Source organism: Thalassophryne amazonica, unplaced genomic scaffold, assembly GCF_902500255.1.
Source record: "Thalassophryne amazonica unplaced genomic scaffold, fThaAma1.1, whole genome shotgun sequence".
Classification (NCBI taxonomy): Eukaryota; Metazoa; Chordata; class Actinopteri; order Batrachoidiformes; family Batrachoididae; genus Thalassophryne; species Thalassophryne amazonica.
In genome coordinates, this window is record NW_022986310.1 from 141,974 (window position 1) to 151,663 (window position 9,690).

A 9,690-nucleotide genomic window follows, 5' to 3' on the forward strand; every position below is an offset into this window, starting at 1 on the left:
CTGATGGAGAGGACGATGGAGGACCACAACCAGCCAGCAACTCAGGTCCAACAGTCATTTACAACCAGATACCAGTGGCAGGAGTTCAGACAGTTCTGGAACTGAGACTGATGACAGTGATGACTGGAAACAGACCAGAGAACTTCAGTCAAGTTTTAACTGTCGAAAAAATGCCAACATTATTCGTTCAGGCAACACTGATGAGAAACAATTTAAAGGCTCTAAATATGAAAAGCATCTGGTCACATGAACAACTCAGAGCAACAAAGGAGAGGAAAGCAAGCGGAAAACCATTTAGCTGTTCTGATCAGAGTAAAAGACAGAGAACAGAAGAGCACTCTGAACAAAGACATTAGAATTCAGACAGGACAAAAACCATTTCTCTGTTCTGAGTGTGGTAAAAGTTTTGGAGAAAAAGATGCGACCTGAAAACACACATGATAATTCATACAGCGCAAAAAGCATTTGTCTGTTCTGAGTGTGGTCAAAGATTTGGACGAAAGGACACCCTGAAAGCACACATGATAATTCATACAGGGCAAAAAGCATTTGTCTGTTCTGAGTGTGGTCAAAGATTTGGACGAAAGGGCACCCTGAAAACACACATGATAATTCATACAGGGCAAAAACCATTTCTCTGTTCTGAGTGTGGTAAAAGTTTTGGAGAAAAGGGCACCCTGAACAGACACATGATAATTCACACAGGACAAAAAGCATTTGTCTGTTCTGAGTGCGGTAAAAGGTTTGGACGAAAGAGCGACCTGAAAACACACATGATAATTCATACAGGGCAAAAAGCATTTGTCTGTTCTGAGTGCGGTAAAAGGTTTGGACGAAAGAGCGACCTGAAAACACACATGATAATTCATACAGGGCAAAAAGCATTTGTCCTGTTCTGAGTGTGGTCAAAGATTTTGGACGAAAGGACACCCTGAAAGCACACATGATAATTCATACAGGGCAAAAGCATTTGTCTGTTCTGAGTGCGGTAAAAGGTTTGGACAAAAGAGCAAACTGAAAACACACATGCTAATTCATACAGCGCAAAAAGCATTTGTCTGTTCTGAGTGTGGTCAAAGATTTGGACGATAAGGACACCATGAAAGCACACATGATATTCATACAGGAAGATGATCCCAGCAGGAAGACACATGAAGGAGGTGCAATCAAACCTGGTATTGTCATCTGGAACAAGCAAGAGAAAACAGCCAAAATCATCGATGTGACATGTCCCCATGACTACGTCTGAATCGAGCTGAAAGGGGAAAGATCTCGAATACCAAGACCTGAAAAATTACCTACGAACAACATGGTCATTGAAAGACATCGATGATATCCCAGTTGTGGTGGGAGCAACAGGCCTAATGAAGAAAAAACCTGAAGAAATACCTTGAGGCAATCCCGGTCACCCAAGTGCACATGAGGTGCAGTTGTCTGCAATTAAGGGAACGATCACCATCTGAAGAGCAGCCCTCGGATACAATGCCAGATCTGGTTAAGATAACTATAGAACCTAGGGTGCAACTTTAGACCCCAGGTTGGGGCCCATTGCATTTACTAAAAAGACATCAAAGATAAATGAAAAGACAAAAAGCATTTGTCTGTTCTAAGTGTGGTAAAAGTTTTGGAAGAAAAGAGCGACCTGAACAGACACATGATGATTCATACCAGACACGCCATTTAGCTGTTCTGAATCAGAGTAAAGACAGAAACAGAAGGGCACTCACAAACACATGATAATTCATAGTCATTCACTGCCCCTGCCAAAAAATGAGCCATTCACCAGCTCATCTACAAACAATATGCAGGTGCACCCAGATGCAGAACAGCGGAACGAGAAGAGGAATTGGAAAGTGAGATTGAAGAATCAAGAAAAATTGACATGAAAGAGCATCTAAACTGACTCCAAATAAAGGAAAATTAAAAATTCAAACTATCCTGCAAAAGGTTAAACCTGGGACTGACAAACTGGTCCCAGAAGGAACACACATTTAAACTGTAAATTATAGAGCAGCATGGTACATACAGAAGTGTTCAGAATAATAGTAGTGCTATGTGACTAAAAGATTATCCAGGTTTTGAGTATATTTCTTCACAATAATTCGTATTGTGGAATTCAGTTAGTGATTTGTCAATTTTGTGGAACAAACAGGTGTGAATCAGGTGTCCCCTATTTAAGGATGAAGTTCAGCACTGTTGAACATGCTTTTCTCTTTGAAAGCCTGAGGAAAATGGGACGTTGCAAGACATTGTTCAGAAGAAACAGCATAGTTTGAATAAAAGTTGATTGGAGAGTTGAAAACCTTATACGCAGGTGCAAAAAATTATAGGCTGTTCATCTACAATGATCTCCAATGCTTTAAACTGGACAAAAAAAAAACCCCAGAGACACATGAAAGAAAAAGGAAAGACAACCATCAAAATCGATAGAAGAATAACCAGAATGTCAAGGCTCACCCACTGATCAGCTCCAGGATGATCAAAGACAGTCTGGAGTTACCTGTAAGTGCTGTGACAGTAGACGCCCTGAGTGAAGCTAATTTATTTGCAAGAATCCCCTGCAAAGTCCCTCTGTTAATAAAAGACATGCAGAAGAGGTTACAATTTGTCAAAGAACACATCAACTGGCCTAAAGAGAAATGGAGGAATATTTTGTGGACTGATGTGAGGTAAATTGTTCTTTTTGGGTCCAAGGGCCACAGGACAGTTTGTGAGACGACCCCCAAACTCTGAATTCAAGCCCAGTCAAGTGAAGACAGTGAAGCATGGTGGGCAAGCATTCATGATATGGGCATGTTCTCCTACTATGGTGTTGGGCCTATATATGACATACCAGGTATCATGGATCAGTTTGGATATGTCAAATACTTGAAGAGTTCATGTTGCCTTATGTTGAAGAGGACATTGCCCTTGAAATGGGTGTTTACAACAAGAACAATGACCCCAAGCACACTAGTAAACATGCCAAAATCTTGGTTCCAAACCAACAAAATTAATGCCACACAGATGTGAAGAAATCATGAACAACTGTGGTTTATACAACTAAATACTAGTTTAGTGATTCACAGGATTGATAAAAAAATCAGTTTGAAACATAACAGCTTTGAGTTGTAGCGTCAACATGCACATGCTACTATTATTGTGAACACTCCCTTTTATACTTTTTTTACTAATAGACCAATTTCATAGCCTTAAGAGTGTGCATATCATGAATGCTTGGTCTTGTTGGATTTGTGAGAATCTACTGGTACCTTGTTTCCCATGTAACAATAAGAAATATACTCAAAACCTGGATTAATCTTTTGAGTCACCTAGCACTAGTATATTCTGAAACTACTGTACAAAGTAAATTAGCCCCACAAGATTTGGAGAGAAAAGGAACCACAATAAGAAAAGAATACTGTGCCACATGGCAAAAAAAAAATAACAAAAGAAATCAGCTGCCTAAGAGCAGAATACTCCCAAATGGCCATATTTTTGGGAAGCCAAACCACAAAAGGAATCTTAAAGTAATTGCATTAAAAGAAAATACAATGTTGAAGATAAACAGCTGGGTGGGAGGTTAGATGAACATCAAGCCTTAGTGAAAGATTTTGCAGTACAGATTAAGAACAAAGACAAGAAAATACTTGAACAAGCAAAACAGATAAACAAGCAATTTGTAAAAAAAAAAAAAAACCCAGGCTCATGTTCAGGAAGTTGGCAAACGACACAGTAGAAGTACACAACCACCTGAGAGAGCAAATTGAAAAATTCTCAAAAAAAGTAAAAAAAAAAGTAAAAAGACAAAAGAGAAAACATACAGTTGGATGAAGGGAGGCTACATTGAAGACACATTGGGATACTCTGTTTTTGGCAGGTAATATCTACGCGTGTGTAATAATACGCCCTGAATGCATTTTTTTTCTTTTTTCTTACGAGAGTGGTTTTGGCACTGATCTGATGCCATATCAGTTCTCTGAGTGTAATAATGTCTTAATGTTGGAATTGTAAGTTTTTAGGAAAATATGGACTTTTTAGGGTGAAACTGAAATTCACCCAAAAATTTTTTCCTTCAGTTCTTGATGGATTTTGATGATTGTTTTGTTTGTTTTATCTAAACACTGATTACAATCCTTCCCTCACACAATATTGAACTTTTGAATTGTTTTGGAAATTGTAGAAATTTTGTTTTATGGTGAAAATAGTGAAATTCACCAAAAACACTTTTTCAGTTTCTGATAGATTTTAATTCTGGTGGTTTTGTTTGATTCTTCTAAACACTGTTCATAATTCATCCTTGTGGATATATGAAATAATAAATGTTAGTAAAAAATGGATTTCATTAAGGTGAAATTCATGCAGAAGTTTTCATTTTGTTTCATATTAGGTTGATTTATTTAAACACTGTTCTCAGTTCTTCACAAAATTCTGATTTTTGTTGAAAACAAATATTGTGTGTTTGAAAAACAATAAAATTCACCAAACTGGTGAATTTGGTTTTGTTTGAAGTTCTGTTCTTCCCTGTTGAATTTTGAATGCCAACTTTTGGTCATGAAAAACCATGAAATTCACCCACAGTTGTACAAATTCCCAAATTGTATGAGAGAGAAAAATCACCACAGGATGGTATTCAAGGAATTTTAAAGTCATTGAATTTTTGGAGGAGAATCTCAACTTCCAACAAAAATATTTCCAGTAAATTTCTGTCCTCTGATCCAGTCGACACACTGCTGATACTTTAGGTTTTATTCAAAAGTCTATTTACACAATAGTGTAAACACTAAAATGACTCTTTCAGAATTTACAGCCGTTGGTAAAGAATTTTATTTGTGGTGTGTCATCATTTTCCTCACCTGCATAGTGCAGGGAAATAATTAGGAGAATAAACCCGGGTGAGCTCTGGTTATTAACTAGAACCGGTTCATGATGTCTGCTGCTGTACCTGTAAGGTCAGAGGTCAAACCACCAGCAGGTGATGGACTGAAGGTCGTGTCCAAAGTGATTGTTTCAAGAAGATTTTGTAGATTTTCCTGCAGAGAAACTGAATTAAAGGAAAGTCTGAAAAACAGAGCGACCGCTGTGTCGTCGGTAAAACAACTGAGTCATCATGAGGTCAAGTTGTTTGTCGTCTTTGTGAGACAGTCGGCAGCAAAATCAGGGATGAGATCAAAGTGTGCGCTTAAAGAGTCCAGAGACGCCACTCGAGTGACCTTCAGTCCTCATCTCAGTCTCAGTTCAGACTGGTTGAAAACCGGTTTGAATCAGAGCCAACTCAGCCACGTGTGAATGTTACTGAACTCCAAAATCAAACACTTTGTGTTCGCTCAGAGTCACACAGTCTGAGTTTGACTAATTCAGTCTGACAGCAGCTGGAAAGAAACTTCTGGACTCCAGAAAAACATCTGGATTCAGCAGATAAATTCCACTCATCCTAAAACCTGCCTGGATCAGGGATGAGAATTTTCCACGGATCTGTGGATTTCAGAGTTTTTCTGGGTTTATTTCTGAGATCAGTGTAAATCCGTAAAGAAAATGTTGGGTGTTGGTTGCAGAGGGGTCATCCAGTGCCAGTTAAATCTTTCCTCCTATACATGTGAACCAGAACTGGTGCTGCTGAAACTCCAGACTAAAACGCTCAATGTCATTGGTACTTTTTCTACAACAGCGGAACTTCATCCAATCAGAATCTCTGTAATATCTAAAGTCACTGAAAGAACCCGGATGTGACCATTTTGAGTTTCTGCAAGTTGTTTTGTTGACTGCATCATAACATGATCAAAATTACAGAGAGAGGACGAAGACCACGTAAAGACAGCGATAGTGGTGTAAAAAAAAGAGTTTATGTGGACATGACAGGACAAAAGTAAGACGCATATGGAGTTAAATTTGTCTCAATACTTGAGGTTGAGGTTGAGTTTACAAATATCTCTTGATTTGTACACGTGCTTTGTGATCCCACAACACAAAAGCATTTGCAAACTGAAAATTCTGTTTGTGAAGTGTGATTCAGCATTTGTAGATCACCAATTACCACACATTCATCATGTGGCTTCACTTACACAGTATTGAGATATTCTCAGCGCAAAACTTCGTTGAGATCCACAAATATGTAAGTTGCTATTTACATTTCCATCCAGTAGATGGTCGTGTTGTCTATACAATTTTGACTGGCAGGGGCGGTGCAGCTAAACACCAACAGGAGAACACAATTATTCAGTTTTGCAAATGCTTTGTGTTTGTGGATCATAAAGCACGTGTACAAATCGAGGGAATATTTATAAATCACCCTCTCATCCATGAGCCAAGCAGGTTTTCGGTACCACTTAAGGTGAATAAACAAGACTTTGAATCCAGCTCAGTGGTACATGGCCTACACAACAATCTATGATAGCCATCCCATGGTAGTAGCTGTGATGGAATGTTTTGGAGTTATGGGGTAAAACAGCAAAATTGTGACAAAGGTCAGTTTCACTTTGTACAGGGGTCAAAAGTTAAAGTTGCTCCAATTTCAGTACAAAATGATGCAAATTACTGCTTTCAATAAAAGGATTAATAAATGGAATAGTTTTGACTGTGCTGAATGTTTGGTCTCGAAGGTAAAGGATTCTATGACATGTGACATATATTGCCCTGTAACATGACAACTAGACATGACAGATGGTGCAAACTATTCCTTATTAGAACCCTATTGACCAAAACAATAATTTGCATATTTTCTTTATTGAATTTTAGGAACTTTAAGTTTTGACCCCTATACAAACTGAAATTGGCCTTTGTCACCATTTTTGCTGTTTTTACCCATACTTCCAGACCATTCCATCTCAGATAGTCCAAACTATACCTTTTTGGAATTGTTATGATCAGACAAGTAATGTGATATAGTTTTCAGCATGATTGAAGCATTTTTAAAGTTTGACTTCTGTGTAATTCTCATTGACCCCTACTTAATGCTGTTCTGTACTATGATGAATTCTAAAACCTGACTGAAACTCTTCAAATAGACCATTCCTCTGCAGATGATCAGTAGCTGTTTTACAAATACCCTTTCAAGAATTTTTGAGAGAAAAGGAAGGTTGGAGATTGGCCTATAATTAGTTAAGATAGCTGGGTCAAGTGATGGCTTTTTAAGTAATGGTTTAATTACTGCCACTTAAAAGCCCTGTGGTACATAGCCAACTAATAAAGATAGATTGATCATATTTAAGATCGAAGCATTAAATAATGGTAGGGCTTCTTGAGCCAGCCTGGTAGGAATGGGGTCTAATAGACATGTTGATGGTTTGGAGGAAGTAACTAATGAAAATACCTCAGAACAATCAGAGAGAAAGAGTCTAACCAACTACCAGCTATCACTGAAAGCAGCCAAGATAACGATATGTCTTTGGGCATGTTATGAGTAATTTTTTTCTCTAATAGTTAGAATTTTATTAGCAAAGAAAGTCATGAAGTTCATTACTAGTTAAGTTAAAGGAATACTCGGCTCAATAGAGCTCTGACTCTTTTGTCAGCCTGGCTACAGTGCTGAAAAGAAACCTGGGGTTTTTTCTTATTTTCTTCAATTAGTAATGAGTAGTAAGATGTCCTAGCTTACGGAGGCTGTTTTATAGAGCAACAGACTCTTTTTACAGGCTAAGTGAAGATCTTCTAACTAGTGAGATGCCATTCCTCTCCAACTTACGGGTATCTGCTTTAAGCTGCGAGTTGTGAGTTATACCACGGAGTCAGTCACTTCGATTTAAGGCTCTCTTTTTCAGAGGAGCTACAGCATCCAAAGTTGTCTTCAGTGAGGATGTAAAACTATTGACGAGATACTGTATCTCACTCACAGAGTTAGGTAGCTACTCTGCACTGTGTTGGTATATGGCATTAGAGAACATAAAGAAGGAATCATATCCTTAAACCTAGTTACAGCGCTTTCTGAAAGAATTCTAGTGTAATGAAACTTATTCCCCACTGCTGGGTAGTCCATCAGAGTAAATGTAAATGTTATTAAGAAATGATCAGACAGAAGGGAGTTTCAGGGAATACTGTAAGTCTTCCGTTTCCATACCATAAGTCAGAACAAGATCTAAGGCAGGTGATTTTCACCTTTTTTGCGCCGCTGGCACCCTTTTTTATATTTACAAAATCCATGCGGCACACACCAACCAAAATAATAATATAATGCTATTTACCTCTGGTTTTGCGCAAAACCCAATTATCGCAATAGAAAATCGATACAGAAAACACCGCATTTCGAAAATCCTCAAGCATTTTGCGCTCTGATCTCAAGTAGGGCTGTCACGATTAGGAATTTCTGGAGATGATTAATTGTCAGACAAATAATTGCGATTGACGAATATATTGTCTATTTTTTTTTTTTTTTTCCCCTTCTTTATATTCTACTATTGTAGTATAATTACACAACTCTGGAAGAACGTTTGGCTTCTGTGAATGGAGAAACTGGGAATGGTGCAACATTTTTATTTTTATCTTCATTTTACATACAGTCCCAACTTTTTCTGATTTGTGGTTGTTTCTGTTGCATTTCTGAAATTGTTTCTCCTCATCAGTCACGTTTTGTGCTTAAACACTGCATTAAGCTCAAGATTGAACAAATAAATACCTTTGGAAAATAACAGCTGTTAAAGTTCAGAGTTCTCACCTGCTTTTTGTGATCTGTGCGTCTGAACATTGTTTTTTTTTGTGGCTCAGTTCATTCATATATTCACATTTTTAAAATATGTTTTTAAAGATATTTGACCATTTATTTCATCTCATGATCTCATAAATTCAGCATACGACGCGCACATGGTGTGAACAGGACGGTAACGGCAGAATCACACCTTTAGAGAAAGTTCAGAGAGAAGTAAAGGCAGCTTCATGTTTCCGTTTTGTTAACGTTCACTCGGGTTAAAATCCTCTCTCTGCTCCGCGCTCGCTGCGCACTGAACGTGTCGCGCCTGCATTCAGGAATCTCCCTCACCCACCCCCTCCTTCGCAGTCTGCAGCCTGTTAACTCCGCGCGCACACACACAGGCACTGACACACACACCGACAGCTCCGCATTTTAGAAGGCTTTTGAAGAAGACGGTACTGTTTTAATCGGCCGTCAGCCTCCTTGTTATTGTCCCGCCTTAAGACAAGAGCGAGGCTGCAGCACAATGACGTCAGATTCTGAGTCGTTTTATGCTTTATGGATAAAATAAATAATTCACGGTAATCGCGAATATGAAAAATACCCACGGCACCCCGGTTGAGAATCACTGATCTAAGGTATGATTAAAGTGGTGGGTGGACTCATTTACATTTTGAGCAAAGCCAATTGAGTCTAATAATAGATTAAATGCAGTGTTGAGGCTGTCATTCTCAGCATCTGTGTGGATGTTAAAATCGCCCACTATAATTATCTGAGCTAAGCACTAAGTCAGACAAAAGGACTGAAAATTCACAGAGAAACTCACAGTAACGACCAGGTGGACGATAGATAATAAATAAAACTGGTTTTTGGGACTTCCAATTTGGATGGACAAGACTAAGAGTCAAGCTTTCAAATGAATTAAAGCTCAGTCTGGGTTTTTGATTAATTAATAAGCTGGAGTGGAAGATTGCTGCTAATCCTCCGCCTCGGCCCGTGCTACGAGCATTCTGGCAGTTAGTGTGACTCGGGTGTGTTGACTCATTTAAACTAACATATTCATCCTGCTGTAACCAGGTTTCTGTAAGGCA

The 9,690-nt window shown here is 38.5% G+C and overlaps 1 long non-coding RNA gene across 1 annotated transcript; it reads left to right on the plus strand.

Annotated features, from left to right (window-relative positions):
- The first annotated feature begins 286 nt into the window (after positions 1-286).
- Positions 287-1,127, plus strand: LOC117506036. The gene is made up of 2 exons (XR_004559346.1): positions 287-403; positions 912-1,127. It is a non-coding gene; the product is annotated as an uncharacterized LOC117506036 (long non-coding RNA).
- The last annotated feature ends 8,563 nt before the right edge of the window (positions 1,128-9,690 follow it).